General features: G+C 37.3%; 1 protein-coding gene across 7 annotated transcripts in view; it reads right to left on the reverse strand.

Annotated features, from left to right (window-relative positions):
• Positions 1 to 16,922, reverse strand: part of LOC132132789 (autism susceptibility gene 2 protein homolog) — a 361,078-nt gene that overhangs the window by 244,190 nt on the left and 99,966 nt on the right. The window lies entirely within an intron of this gene.

Here is a 16,922-nt window from a genome sequence, read left to right on the forward strand (position 1 = left end):
TTTGTCAAATAATTATTATTAATTGTATATGTAAATATATTTAATATAATATATAATATAAATATTGTTTTATTTTTCAATGAAATATTACAATAATATTTTTTGTTAATTTTTTTTTTACATTTGTAATAAAAAAATATTTAATTATTATTATTATTTTATAGTCATTGTAATAAAATTCACAAATTATTTGGCTACAAACAATCACAGTAAAAAAAATAACTTTTTAAATATTTATTTAGAAAGAAGAATCACAATTCGAATTTCTCGCCCCATACTCTCAGGGCATATTGCTGAAACACAAGTCTGTATATAGGTCAGAAAACACAGAGCTTTTGACTTTGTTCCCAATTAGTGAATTAAAAGGCCCTGCATGAGCTTCCTGTACCTCCATCTGAGCGGTCTGGTTTTCTGGCAGCCAGCAGTAGTTGGATACCGCTGTGAGCAGTTAAACTGAGTGAGCTCACACCAAAGAAAACAGCGCTTGACAGAAGGATGCAGGGGCCATCATAGCTGGTGCGGCATGGCTGCAAATGTTCCGTCATTGCTTAGACAGCAACTGTGTCACCCCGCCAACCCACATGGCCCTGCTATGACCTCCTCAGCTCTGAGGGCTGGGGCTCTTAACCGCCGCAGACAAGCTGCCTGTATCGCATCCGATCTAAAGTAGCAGCCTGTCAACAGGGATCAGGACTCCGGTCAGGCTAAAAGGCCTCTGTGGCTGTTTATTTAGACTAACATTACGCCTGAGTACGTACTGCGGCGCGCTTCCGCTCACACATTGTCACGTTTATACTAGATGACCCTGTCCTCACAAAGACTCTGGGTTATATTGGCCACCTCCCTCTGTCAAAGCTACATTTGGCATCTACACTCCCCCAAAGCCTCAATTTCGTAGGTGACATCACATCCTAAATGTCAGCAGAAACAATTTTGCGGGAATATTGCAGCTTTCATCAGCGTCTGCCGTTCCCCAAGGTGCGACTGCCATGGAAATATTCCAAGGCTCCACTCTTCGGTGTCGCTAAGCTCAAGTGAGATGCGACGACCTTTGGTGACCTTGTCAGGTGCTGCCGTCATGATGGCAGAAGGGATCCTAACTGACGATTACCATTAGCTTTAACCTACCTTTCATTCCACCTGTGTGAGAATGCAGATGCTTTTAAGAAGCAAAAGAGAGCCAGAGTCTCTCAACAGAGGCCTGAGGGTAAATTAACCTTGAAGGAAGAAAGAAAAGAGGGATAGATGAAGTGAAAAAAGAGAGGAAGAGGTGGACAGGGAGTAAAAACAGGGCAGAGTGCAGTTTAAACTTCATAACTCACACAAATAGCAGCGTTTACTCACTTTAGCTGTTGCATCGAGAACAAACCTGAGGACGAATTTATGCGGATATAAAACTTAGTGATGTACAATGACATTATAGACAAATCAATATGCTTTTAACATCCACCCTCTGCTTGTGGTCAGCACTACTCCAGTTCCACTCCTACAAATGGCTCTATAATGTGACGCTCCTGCATACTGATATATGGGGACAATTCCCAGATTTAATAATGAACTGAAGAGCAGTGGAGGTAAGTAGTATATTACGAGCGACCGGAGAGTTCAATTCTCTTAGATCATATGTGAACACCTAGTTATGGTGCTCAGAATAACAATAAAAGAAGAGGTCGTCAGGCTGTGAACACCACACATATACTGGACAGACACGACTAGTCTAGGAATCGGTTTGCAAGACCCTGACAGGACCCCGTTGTTTGGGCAAGTATTCACATAAGATGTTTTTTCCATGCAAAATGTCTAGCTACTAAAACAGAAAACTGTCAGCATGCTATTTAAAAGCACAAGAATGAATATCAAAACATGACAAGAAAAAACAAATTTAAAAAGAAATAAATTAAAATAAAATAAGAAAATAATAATAATTAAACAATGATATAATAACAAATGCATAGATAAAATAAAAAAAGATAAATAAAATAGGAAAAGAAATAATAAATGAAAAATAAATATAAATAAATAAATAAATATATAGACAAAATAAGAAAAAAAAATATAAAATATAAAATAAGGATTAAAAAAACTAAGATGAAACAAGAAAGAAAGAAAAAGTCTAAATAAATATATAAAGTTTATAAAGTAAATAAATTAACTAAGTAGTTAAAACTCTAAAATAACCATAAAAATAAGGCACAATGTGGTGTATATTTACTTGAAGGAATTTTCTGTATTTATGTTTTACATGTGTTCGACCTGTATTTAGAATTTTGAACTTCATTGTGTTGTGTTTTAAGGTTAATGGAAATTAATGTTAACTTGGCAGAAATGAAGCAAAAGAACTGGGTCTTGGAAGCCTAGTAGATATTTCCCAGAATGCAGCAGATGCGTAGAGGGCAGACCGTCAGAAAGAAGCCAGAGAATTTAAGCTAGCAGGCCAAGTGCTTATCACTACATAACATTTCATCAAAGAAATTTGTGTGCAATTAATTACCTTCCCAGGCCTCGGCGATCCGGCCGTAGTTGTTACTCGGCTATCGGCTTTCAGTGCTCGCCATCTCACTAAGCCTCGCTCACGGTGCCAAGTCACATCCCCCAACACCAGCCAGCCTCGATAAAAGAGAAGGAAAAAAACCTCCTCTCTTCTCAGCTTGAAGGGGCTCTCATTCCTCTTTTTTATTGCCATTTATTTTCCTCTAGGAATTCACTGCCAGTATATTGGCAAGTTTTCCAGTAGATGGAAGCAATGAAATTTAGCGCAGACACTTAACACCGGGTCAAGACATACGCGCGGCTCATGTGTGGCAGTAATATGATAAACAGGGTATCTAGTGTGGTTAAGGCCACTTTTTTTTTCCATCTGTCTATGATGAAAGTGCCGGGAGAATGTGCGGCACTGGGGTGGAATGCTGTTTATTAGTCGGTTTCTATATATATATTATACATTCTTTATAGCCTATTTACATTCGTGGATGTAAACAGGTCAGGACCAGAGTGTCACCTAACAGCCCATACATACAGTACATGCAGAAATCTCTAGCTGAGCATTAACATGCTAAACAAACCAATGGAAATGGCTAATGGAGAGTTTAAGTGAACACGGCACTGCTTGAAATAAAACAGTGAATTATTACATAAGTCATGTTGCATCAAAACATCTTTCTTACTGCTGGAGCCGTGGCCTAGTTTGTATCTATTCTATTTCGTCTAAAAATAAATAAATAATAAAAACGACTACACTGGAAATAATAAAAAGACAACTACAGTGTTTGACATAGATCACATAAAACAAATAATAATAATAATAATAATAATGATGATAATTACAAACATAAAATAACAACAAATCACAACAACAATCAAGAACTAAAATCAACTTTAAGTGAAAAACACTTCTAGAAGCACTGAAAGTCAATACATTTTGATAAAAGATTGTGAAAATATGGTGTGGTTTTATTTCTTGCCATTATTGTTTAAACAAAAGATTACATAAAAAAGGTCATAATTATATATATATATATATATATATATATATATATATATATATATATATATATATATATATATATATATATATATATATATATATATACATATATATATATATATACACATATATATACATATATATATATATACACATACATATACATATATATATATATACACATACATACTATTTATGATACTATTTATGAATTCTGTGGTTTATAACTCAAAGCTCTGGGTGGGCCATTCTGGGAATGTGGGACACAGGTGATCAGTGTGTGTTTCAGAGTTTACGATTTACACTGTGTTTAAAATAGCTTCCTGCTCTCATAGACCTGTCACCACCTACATCACAGACAGAGAGGAAACCAGGGATGGGGACAGACCGTCCCACCAGTGTCAGCTACAAATTACAGCATTCCCAAGTGCAGTTCTTGCCTTGGCCCCATTTCTTCGTGCTTCATAGTTATGCTGCTATTTTGTGTCACATGAATATTCAAGTGTGAAATTATAACCAGAATGACAGAAAACAACGGTTTATTTGTTGCATTAAGCAGCTGTTTTCAATTTTAATAATAATGCTTATTAAGCAGTAAATAATTATATTAGAATGATTTCTGGAGTATCAGGTTAAAATGAAGACTGAAGTAATAACTGCATAAAATTCAGTTTTGCATCACAGGAATAAATTACATTTGAAAATATGTTCAAACTAAAAAAATGCCATTTTGGCAAGCATACAACACTTCTTTAAAATTCGACACTTTTTTTAGTAAATCTTAACAACACCAAAGTTTTGAACAGTAATGTACATATAATATTATATATAATATGGATGTGTCTTATGTAACTGTGCCCTAACACACCCAATTAAGGTCATGTGAACCTGAAGTCTCCCTTGCATTATTCCTATAATTTAGTCGGCTAGTTATTTAAGCAACCCTGCTTTTGAATAGTGAAAATCTAGTTTTTCAGTCAAACATTTCTGTTCCTTTGCTGCCAGACAATGGCAACCTTCATCGTCTCTGTCTGCCCATGACAGGCTTTTCTTTTTTATCGTTATTATTTTCTTTACAGGCTCTTAGAGCCACAAATGTCAACCAGAGGAAAGCAATTATGAGACTAAAATTACTTCCTTACTGTTATCAATCCACTCGGTGGGCCAGGGGACTGGTTAAAAGCCACCGTGTAATGGGGCTCAGTTAGACTTTTCTCCTGGGCCTCCGCCAGGGCTGCTAACCTTGCTATTAAAGGCCTCGACAAGCTTTGTCAATGCAATCTGCTGAATGCTTTGAGTGACAAGCGATCGATACTCTCCACTCTCTGGGGTCATCGGTGGTGGCAGAGCCCTAAGTAATAACACAACCCTGGCTGCCTCCTCCAACTTAAACGCTTCCCCTGACACAATATTTCTTTTTTGTCTTGAGATCGCGAGCGAAATTTTTGTGCCAATCGAAAAAGGGAGGATAGGAGGGAGAAGGTGGAGGAGGAGAGAGATGGAAGGAGGGTCTGACAAATGGCTGTATGTGTGTGCGTGAGGAATATAGAGCGAGGCGCAGGGGAGGGAGGTGCGGGCACAGAGAGCTCAGATAAATCGAAAATGACTGGCTGGCGAGTTGTAATCTGCCAGCGCCGAGCCCCCTGTAGCAACAAGCCAAATGAAAAAGCATGCTGACAGACCACAGAGATGGAGGGCCTGCGGTAGACTGCAGGAGGGAGGGAGTGAGCGAGCGAGTGAGGGGGAGAGCAGTGGAAGGGAGAAAGGAAGTGAAAGCCAAGCCAGAGATATTGTGAGGAGAAATGCTTGTTCTCATGCTTGACAGAGAGTATGCTACACTGTCATATACGATGAACGGCATCTGAAGTCATTTGTGGATGTGGAGGAAGACTTCTATACAATATGGAATAGAAACAAAGCTCTACAACAGGAAAATGCATCTTGATTAGCCCGGTTGTATTCGTTCTGCCATTAAATATAAAATCAATTACACCTGAATGCAATTAAATGTATCTTATAAGAAGTGCTATTAGTGTTTTAATTGGGGTTACACACTCTAAATGCATCTGTGGACTAAAAAAAGCTCAGTCTCTGAGAAGCGAACAATTTGACACACACTCACACCTGCACAAAGGCAGCTGTCATGTCCTCTACCAGCAGGTGGAAAACATTCTGACATCCAACTCCAACACAAGAGCTCCACCTACAGCAAATTCTGCTCCACCCACACTCCACACTAATCCTTCTTTGTCTGAACATGGAGAACCACCCTTCTAGAGGCTGCACGTTTTGTATTTACTGCACAGAGGGATGTCAGATCTGGGGCTAACCATTAATTGTAGTTCATGGGGCCAGGATAAATGGGAATGTCAATTGCATTCCACCCCCTTCTCATCATTTACTGTTTCCTTTACACCCCATGTATAACGAATTACTATACTACAAAAAAGGCTGACCAGTCCAGAGTTGTAATTGGCCTCACAATATGTATATGTACAGACAGCATATACTGTATATATATATATATATATATATAGCTGTGCGTAAATCATAAAAATGTTTTATAATGTTTTATAATGTACAATATTTATTAAAATAACCAAATCATTTATATTTCTCACAAAACATTCAGTATATATCATATACATAAATATATATGTGTGCATGTGTGTTTTTAAAACTTCCACAAAAGAAATGACAATAGCAGTGCAAATAAGTACAAAAAGTGTGTGTGTGTGTGTGTGTGTGTGTGTGTGTGTGTGTGTGTGTGTGTGTGTGTGTGTGTGTGTGTGTGTGTGTGTGTGTGTGTGTGTGTGTGTGTGTGTGTGCTCTTGTTTTTGTGACATATCAGGACACAACTCTGTATAATAACATGGGTATGACACAGGTATTACGAGGAGAGGGTGACTTATGAGGACATAACCCATGTCCCCATTTTTCAAAACGCTTATAAATCATACAGAATGATTTTTTTGAGAAAGTAAAAATGCACAAAGTTTCCTGTTAGGGTTAGGTGTAGGGTTGGTGTAGGGCCATAGAATATACAGTTTGAACAGTATAAAAACCATTACGCCTATGGGATGTGTGTGTGTGTGTGTGTGTGTGTGTGTTTGTGAGTGCATCATACACAAACAATAACATTATTAATTCTTCATTCTTTGAAGACATTTGTAGGCAGCTGGATAATTTTTTTCTGTCATGCATGTTTTACATTCTGAACTCCAGAAGAATGAGAACAGAATTAACTCCACTTTCTGAATCAAAAGACAGGGGATGTGTTGACCCCTAGCCTGCACTTTCTCAGCTCACACTGCAAGGTCAGACTGACTAACCGGCCTCTGAGACTCAGTCTTATCACTGACTCAGTAACTTTGCCTGTAAAACAATACCCCCCCCCCACCACCACACACAGAAACAAACATACACTATGCGCAATAAGCTTTCATAAGCTATTCACTAATTCATATGCATATCCAAACTCTCTCTTTGACACACACACACTTGAGGGGAGGGGCTTTGCCTTGTCATTCAGAACTACTCCTCGCCACGGAAAGTAAAGAGATGGCAGGAGGGATGAACAAGATAGAAAGGGCAAAACAAACAGAACAAATTCAAAGCAGGCGATGCCTCCTCCCGTTTTCCCCCCAATTTCAGGACCCCACAGCTTCCCAGCGGATTGTGTCAGAGAAAACCATCTCCTTCCCAGCAGGCCATCTTTTCCCCTGCCTGGGCGCAACTTCCCCTCCTGCCGTCCCACTTCCTGGCTCCCCCCACTGCGCTATCTAGGAAATCACAGCCAATGGCAAACCATTTGTCTCTGCGGTATGTTCACTAAGCGTTCGATGCCCTGCAGAGGGACGGAGCAGGACACAAGCACATTTCCTCTCAGTAAACACAGCAAATGAGTTTTGCAACCCTGCAAGCGGCAATTTGGTGAAGGAATACAAAGATGGGAAACGGACCAATCAAAACTGTTTTGTGAGCCTTCATGAGTAAATTAGGTTTTGCTGTCATCTGTGATGTCCAGATAACTCGACTTTGTTGAAAGAGCATACAAAAGTCTTTCCTTATTATATCAACATGATTCCTTTGAAACAAAAAGAAGACAAACACAGAATTTGAATGTAGCATAACCACACTTTGTCAGTTAAATAACAGTTTGTTTGAACTTTTCGGCAATGTGATTCAAGGATAAGTCTTATCCAAACATCCTCCGCAGAGGCAGTCAGGTAGCTATCGGAGTTGAAAACTACACACAGGATTTCCACCTCCATCAATGGCATGGCCGTGAAAGCATGCCTCAGAGATAAGTGAGGCTTAATGAAGCTTTGTTACATCTAATGAGGGGTGAAAACAAACACATCATGCAAGTCTCTGGTCCTTGGCCGAGGCTGATAAGATTGACTGCCCTGCAAGTGACTGATATCAGCATGACACGCTGTGTAAACATCAGGGAAGAGGATATATCATGTGAGGGTGTGTGTATGGTTAAGAGTTATGCGTTTAAGATGTCTGGTGCTTGTATTTCAAAGCCCTGAACCTCTTATCACATAGCCTCTGCACACTTAAAGAGGTGTCAGTGATAAGCTGTAGTTGAGTGTGCTAAAACATGATTTACAGCTCCTCACGATAACTCTTTTCCAGCCTCTGACAATTTGGGATTTATTCTATTATGGCACTATTCAGAAAGTTAAATGAGGCTTGGTAACCCTTTATGCAAATAGAGCCACTCGAAGAAAAAAAAAAAAAAAAGCACATAGATGCATTACTATAATATCAATCCTGGTTTACAACATTAAATGACAACAGGATATGCCATTCAAAAGTCAATTTTAAAAAAAAATGTATTTCACAGTTAAAAAAGAGAGAAAGATTAAAATATAAAAATAAACTATTCTATTCTATTTTATATGATATAAAACAATTATGTAAAAAAGAAAATTATATAAAAGCACTAATGTTGATGCATACAAATATTAAATATGCAAAATATAAAAAATTAAAAAGAGGGTTATATTAAGCTACATTTTATTTGTCTTAATAGAAAATAAAGGATTTTTAAGGATTTTAAGGGGTGGGGAAAAACATTCTACACAGTTTTATTTTAACTTATGAATATGATTTCTAAAGACTAATAAACCATGCACAATAACATTATGGACAAATTTTTATAGAGGGGTCAGTTTGGATTTCAGAACCTAAATTATCTATAAAACATTCTGATATTGTATTATATAATGAAATTGCACTGTATCTGAATGATTATTGGAGATGAATAAAGAGTAAAATACAAACTTGACTTCAAGATATACAATAATAAAAAAACAATAAAGAAAAACAAACGCACAACTCAGACGCGAGATGTACACACCACAGCCTCTGCCCCGGGCTTGCACTAGAGGAAAATGAAAGCCAATTGTTGTATGAATAATGCAGAAGCAGACAGACAGAATGCAAATGCAGGACACAAAGGATTTATTTTAAAGCCAAGAGCCAAAAACAGAGATTTAAAAAGGAAGCAATTGAAGGAAATATGAGGTGCACACACTAAGGTGCATGTGATCTTATTGAGGGGTGACATTTAACTTTCTGATGAGAAAAAAAATTCTGAACAGGGTTACATTGAGTTAGTGTGCATATAATACTGCACGCAGTAATGCTCTACTGCACAAGCTCTTGTCCTTGAGATGCTGTGAACACACAGAGCATCAGAGCATTGATCCTGCTGAAATCTAACTTGCCTCTAAACATACAGAATGTGTCTGTAGTCTGTGTACGTGGATATCAGGTATCTGTGAAGAGGATGTTACCTCTCTGCTGACCTCTAGGTGGTGCTACATGATCACTGATCAGACCAGGGAGAGGCAGAGGAGGATGAGGCAGGATGGAGAAGAACACAGGGACAGAAATACACAGAAAGAGGGGTAAAAAATAAGCAGAAAAAAAAAGTCAGCCATAGCAGTCTCGCAGGTTATTTCTATTCTCTTAGAGCGAGCATGGGTAGATATAAATGTGCCTGTGAGGCAGACAGAGAGATAGAGAGAAAGAATGAGAGGTGTCATTGCATACAAATTGCTGTCCTACAGAATAACAGAATAAAATTTAAACCACATTCATAATTCATAAAGAGTTTTAATTTTAGAGTGAACTATCCCTTTAAAGCTTAGAGACTTACAAGGTGTGCTGGGATATTACAAATCAAAGGCTTTTAAACCACACAAAGATCCATTCTAGGTTCAGCAGTGATATTAAATTACTATATAGATATGCAGAGCGACCTTACAGTCCTTATTCTTCCCCCCCCCCCCCCCCCCCACCCCCCCAGTTCCTTGTATAGCTGCAGGCTAATTGGTTCGATTTTAGATAATTATTATTAAAACCAGAGCAGCGTGGGCACTTCCCCGGAGGAGGAGGGGTCCGCTTACACTAAGAGCCCCAATCAAGGCTCAGCATCAGGCAAAGCATTTCCTTTGTTTTGCTCTGTGTTGCTGGAGCGTGTTATAAGAGATAGAGAGAGAGAGCGTACGCACACACCGTTACACTTCAAACCAAACACAAATGCAGAACGGATGTAATGTACTGTATAGCACCGCACCGTAAGTTGGATATATCACAGACAGATGCTTGGTCATCTACTCGACAGTAATGCAGATCAACTCTCCAGGTTTCTTAGCATCCAAAACTTTATTTCAATGACCACACAGATAGCTACTCACACACCAGCATATTCTGCTGAAGGCTTCATCCAGGTTTATATAAAATACCACTTAAAAGTTTGATTTTTTTTTTAAAGAAATGTATACTTTTATTTAGCTATGATGAATTAAAATGATGAAAATCGAGAGTAAATGAACTTATGATGATACAAAAGACTCTATTTCAACTAAATCTTGTTCTTTTGAACTTTCTGTCTCCACAAAAATATTAAACTAAGATGTCAACACTGATGATAATAACAAATGTTTCTTGAGCAGCAAATCAGCATATTAGAATGATTTCTGAAGGATTATGAGACACTAATAACTGGAGTAATGGATTCTGAAAAGGCCACTGCAAATTGCAATCAGAGAAATAAATTTAAATAAACAGAAAACAGCTATTTTGAACTTTAATATTTCACAATGTTACTGTTTTTACTTTATTTTCGATCAAATAAATGCAGCCTTGGTGAACATAAGAGACTTCAAACATAAACAAAATAAAAATAAATCTTACCGACCCCAAACTTTGCATGCTATAAACTAAAGGTACAAACTTCATAGCAAGCACAGTAGGAGTGTGCAGTAAGACAACATACAAGAATGAAAAATTCAATATCAAACAATTACATCCTGACACATAAAACAACTTTTTTGCATAATATTTACATTTACAAGTAAACATAGTAATAAACCGACTGATTAAACATTCCTCAATTAAAGGTGAAATGTGTAATCTACACACTATCATTACCAAACGGAATGACAAAAATGCTTTTTTTCTTTAGGGGAAAAAAAGTACATTTTGAAGAGGCTCTACTGCAGTGCAAGTGCTTGACATTTCATCAGCTCAGCAGAATTAGTGTACCATCTGGACATCTTTAGAAAACTCTGGATTTGCTGTGACATGGGATGCATTAATCAAATGCTAAAAAAGTACAGCACTATGTGAATTAGGATACAGAAACTTACACAAACCAAAAGATGGAAGCATGAGTTTCCATAAGCTGAACAAACACTTGTGTTTAAAGCATAGTGATTAGTTGAATTGTAATCAGAGCATTTCTATAATTACTTATTTTGTGAGTGGAGGTATGCGCCATCAGTGGAGTCAGGACCCTATTAACCAAAGCACAATGAACTGAAAAGACTGAACTATGGTGACAAACTGAAGAAAACTGATCTTATAGACGATTAAACTCAATTCAAGAATGAAACTGAAAGAGAGCAGATAAAGAGAGCACATGTATTATTAAAGCTATATCTAACTTCAGATTTAAAGATGGGATAGAAACATTAAAAAACACTATGATGAGTGATTTTTTAAAAGTCATATATCCCAGAGGATATCCTCTATCAGTGAATCAAACTCGAATTAATTCAGCTCCACTAATCCTGAGAAGTTCATCAGGGAAGGCAAATGAGATCCCTAAGCAGTCTCATTTCAAGACCTGAAAAATCGGCTAAATTGCAGAGCAGACTTAATACAGAGCAATAGAGAGAAACAGGAAAGGGCGCAGGTTTAGGTTGAAAAATGAAGCAGATCCTTTGAGGCTAACGGTGTACATTTATTCTTATTTACCTGTAAATACTCTTCTAGGTGTGAAAACAATACGTATAATTATATTCAGTGAAAACCTTCTCCTAGTAAAAATTAAATCGGCCTCCACTATTCTTAAGACTAAGCCATGCACAACATTTTAACAGGTAATGGATTCACACACACACACACACACACACACACACAATCTGAACAAGAGCCTTTGGGCAGAGGGTCCTCCTCAAAACACCAGACTCTTCTTACTCTTCCTCTCTGGACATAAATAATTCATGAGAACATGTAAATACGTTATCTTGTGCATGCATTTATGATCACAGGGAGACAGAGTCTTTCAGCTCCCATAATTAATAAAACATGAAGACTCTGAAGACTGACACCCTTTAGTTTTTTCCAAGTGCACACACATAAGGAGAGTTTGCTGTCATCTGTTAAGTCAATGCACGCATGTACGGATCAATAGACACCTAATCGTTGTCCAATTCTTCTCAAACCGTGAAACAAAGTGATCCACAAGTTGATGTGGTGAAATGATCCCTGCTCATTATAATTGAAAAAAAGGCACACTGAATTAATCAGCTGATTAATTTGACTAAATCATTAACTCAACATGACAGAAAACGGCAGTCTGGTAAACTACAGAATGCTAAAAGTGAATCTATTTCAAGATGTAAATAAAACAAAGATTATTGGAATACATATATTTCACATGGTATTATAAATACTATTTCAGTCTTTTTATTTAAAAATTCACATTTAATTAAATGTAACATTTCTTTAGAATTATGATATTTACTAGCAATTTCTATGTGAAAATAGTTTCAAATTAAATCCTACACACAATACATATTCTCTCCCGTCCATCTCATTTACATGGTTTCCTCTTTTCTCATTTATCCAAACACACAGCACAGGCTCTGAGGGCCCAATAAAGTGACAGCTCTGCCTTGTCAGTTCTTTTCTCCACAGAGTTTAAGTCACCCAGACAGCCTGTCAATCAAAATGCCAGAGAGATGACAGCTTCTCCCATTCGCTATCGTGCTGCCGCGGCGACATGGTGACCTTTCATTGCCTCAGCAGCTGCCGGGCATCTTCCTCTCATCACTTTGAGAGTGAGAGAAGAGGGTGGGGGGGGGGAATTGAAGGAGAGAGGGAAAGAATAAAACCAGCAGTTCTCTCACAAGGGAAAGAGACGGTTTCAAAAGCCAATCTGACAGCATTTGGGGGCCTATGGTGTCCAACAATGTGCTTTCTAGGAAGGCATGTCAAAATGACTAGATTCTTTATAGTACAACTAACCAAGATTTTACACCAGTTAGTGATGTCTATTTCACAGATTAATCATTTATTTGAACTAGTTATTTTGAATGATTCAGTCAAAATGATTCGAAAAAGTGTTTATCACTTTATTTATTTATTTATTTATTTTATTTTTTTAAGTATAGTGACATGGGTAAAATGACGGACTAACTCTAAAGAATCAAACCAGAACACTTAAATTTACACTAAATACAACTAACAAACTGTTTGTTTTATTCCGAAATAATAGTCAACAACAAAAACATTCTATTTAAAAACATACTTCACTGAAAAAAAGAACCACGACTTTTGGCTAGAGAAAAACGCTGGAAACAAAAAGAATCACTGAAGTGAACAGATTCTCTAAAATGATTCAGATTCAAAACAACTGCTAGTAGGTCAGTGTGAGTATCTTCAGTCATGAAATTTGAAACTAAGCATCTGAAATCCAAAACTGAGGTCTATAATTTCTGAAACTAGGCTAAGAAAGTGGAAAATGAAAAGCATTGCTAACATAATATATAAAACTTACAAACATTCTGAAGACATAAACATAAAGTGATGATAAAGTAAATGAATGTGTGTGTTTCAGTGGATGTACTGCTGAAAGTGTATCATTTTTCTGAGATACACACACACACACACAGGACAGCAGCATCTGGAAGCTGGGGAGGCATCACAGCACACAGGCTGCCCGCTTGCCTTGCTCAGAAAGTGGGAAATAGCAGGAGGAAATCTGTTTCCTGTCATCCCCCTTCTTGTCAGTCTTGGTACAGACATCTTGGATCTCCTCGACCAGCTGCTTGCTGCTCACTCACACAGATGGCTGCTTCTCTTTGATACAAACTCTTTCTCTCTCTGTTCAACTCTCCCCATCTCTTTATCTTACACTAACTTTCCTAAAGAGTTACAGAATGTTATCTTCAGCAAAAGGCACATTACTACTAGAACAAAGAGCTACGCATTAAAGATGGTCAACATGAGAAAGAGGCCAGCTAAAGATTAAAGATTAGGTTTTATCAATTGCAAAAATGATTTTGATAAGCTTACAGATTTTGATAATTGTTTACAGTATGTGATGCATAAAAAGAGTTTGTTTTGGTATCTTTGTGTGTGTGTGTGTGTGTGTGTGTGTGGTCACGAAAGGCAGCAAATTAATTTGACAAGTACGGTTACATTTTGAATTAAAAATCCCAAGGTCAAAATGTATGAATGATTTAGTTTACGATTAGATCAATAGCATGCATATAGAAAATATATAGGCTGAATTGTAATTTTATGCCCGCTTTAAAAAATAGACTCTATAGAAGCTTTTTGTCAATCTATTTCTGAGTGAAATCTGCAGTTTTCCTGGATAGTAAGCATAGCCATTAGAAGCAGACCACCCATCTCGATTAAACCAGCCTGACATGGCTTCCATCAACAGCAGAGCATGGACTCGTCATAGAGCTGGGGTAGAATAAAAGCAGCCCATAATCACTGAAATTATCTCTGCATGCTTCTCTGTGAGCGTCGTTTCCAATTCACCGTTTTGAAGCCCGCAACTAAAACAAAAACATTCTGATGCAAATAAACCAAAACATAGTGCAATGCAAAACCCATGAGAGATTCACAATATCTTATTTTCCCTGTTTGTTTTTATACTTGTTTAAAGGAGGGTGGATTGTTCCAGTCATCTTTTTCACATCAGGGAGTCTGTCATTAGCCCACACATGTCAGAAGGGGGTAAATCAGTGGCGTTCTGGTCAACAGGGCTGAACCTTCGGCTCTAGAGTTACTCTGCTTTTAGAACAATGCTTGGATGCCTGCCGTCAGTTAAACCTCTTTGATTTAGACAGAGGTGAATGGGTCATGGAGTACATCCATCCTCGCACTAGATGGTGTAACAAAGAGGTGTCCAATTCTAAGTTCAAATATGTGTTTCTTCATAAAACAGAGATACCACCAGTTATTCCATGTTGAACTGTGCATTCAGTGTCGGAATGTCAGTGTTTTTTTGTTTTTTTTTTTGGTCTCTGTGATTCTGCCCAATGCCAATTTACCAAATAGTGTTTTGACACTCCAGGTTGCCAGTTGGTGGCAAGAACAGCGTATTGCAGCCATGGAAGCCAGAAAATGAACTGGGTCAGTGATTGCAGGTTCCCCCCGACCTAAAAAGCCTCGCCATCCGGCTTCAAAGTTCTATAACCAAAGGTATATTAAAAGATAGATAACTCAACTCATCAACTTATAGTCCACTGTCAATTGCACTTGTTCCTGTTGCATGTCCTAAATCTGGCAACCCGCAAAAACCGTGAGTCTGAGGAGGGGGGTGCGAGAAACAAATCTCTCTAATATTCTAAATGTTGACTGCTGTACCCATTTCACCCACTAGCTGTCAATATTTCATACCGCACCTTTAAAAGTTAAAATAAAACAAAAATAATAACAATAATAATCGAATAAAAAAATACATAAAAATATGTACGTATGTGGAAATTATTAAAAACTGCTAATACATTTGCTAATAAAAAAAAGCTAAATTAAAAACTACTATAACCTTGCAACTCCATAATATGCTTTTTGTCATTTTTTACATCTCAGCAGTTTGTATGTAGACAATTTTCAATGCAGTGTACAATATTCTTCTACTCCGACACACTGAACCCTCACATCTATGACTTGTTCAAAGCTCAATTAGTCATCCACTGGTCCGCTAGCCACATTTCTCAGTCCATCTCTCTCAGTCCTCGTCCATTGCTCTGTTAATCAGCTGTGAAGTGATTATTTATACTCTTCACCCTCTTGCGCTCATTTCATGGCCTGAATCAAAAGAGTTCTCTCAATCTCTACTTTCACACACCAAGGAGCAGAGCAGTCAGGCGGTAGTCAGGGTTCCCATCCCTCATCCGATCTCCTCTCCAGAGTATGAACCCCATCTCTTTTTCATTTCAAACCCTCTCTTTCCACGTCTGTCTAGCATTCACACACACTGAGTAATGAGCTCTGTTAGGTGTCATGTTAAATTATAGCAGTTCACATTATAACAGTTTAATATCATTTAGTAATGTAAAAAAAAATAAAAATAAACACTTCAAAAATAGGTACTTGTGGTTAATTTTGTAGTGCATTATTATTGTTGTTGTTGTTTAGCACTATGCGCCAACTTTAGTGGTGTTAAATGTACTCTATTTATAAAGTTCAAAGTGTGTATTTTTTAGGCCAACATTTAGAGAGCAAGGTGATAATTCAATACTTTTTTTTTCTTTTCTTTTTTTGCAAGATATAATCAATTTAATCAATTTATCAAATTAGACTTAAATTATCCAAATTTATAATGAAAAAAAAAAAAAATCCAAACAGAAAATGTGTATTGTCCACTAACAAAGAGGAACTGGATTTCCCACATATGAAACAGACATACTTCTGTTAATCAGCTTAGCAGGCAGAGTTATTACCCTATACTGGAAATATAAAATATGCCAACATGTAAGCCAATATATCAGTCTGATATATGGGTGTATGGTACATATCACGTTTCATATTTCACAGTGCTGATCTGTGCATGACCTGATTCAGACAGACACACGTACAGTATATACACAAACAAACCACATCTGATGAATTTTACCATCTGGCTCAGTCTCAGCAGATTTCTCTCAAATAACGCAACACATCAGCAATAATGATATCAAGAAGCTCTTTCATATCACCGTGCAAATGCGCTGCATAAGGGCAGCTCTTAACAGTGAAAAACGTGTTTAAATGAAAATTTAAACCGTGGCCCTTGGTGGTAGAGTCAAGTTCGATTAAATATTCAATGCTTCAAAAAGCAGACATAATTATTTAAAAATGCATGAGAGGGTTTTTTTTATATCATTACACACATACACAGATATCAATA

Source organism: Carassius carassius, chromosome 49 (genome assembly GCF_963082965.1).
Source record: "Carassius carassius chromosome 49, fCarCar2.1, whole genome shotgun sequence".
Taxonomy (NCBI): Eukaryota; Metazoa; Chordata; class Actinopteri; order Cypriniformes; family Cyprinidae; genus Carassius; species Carassius carassius.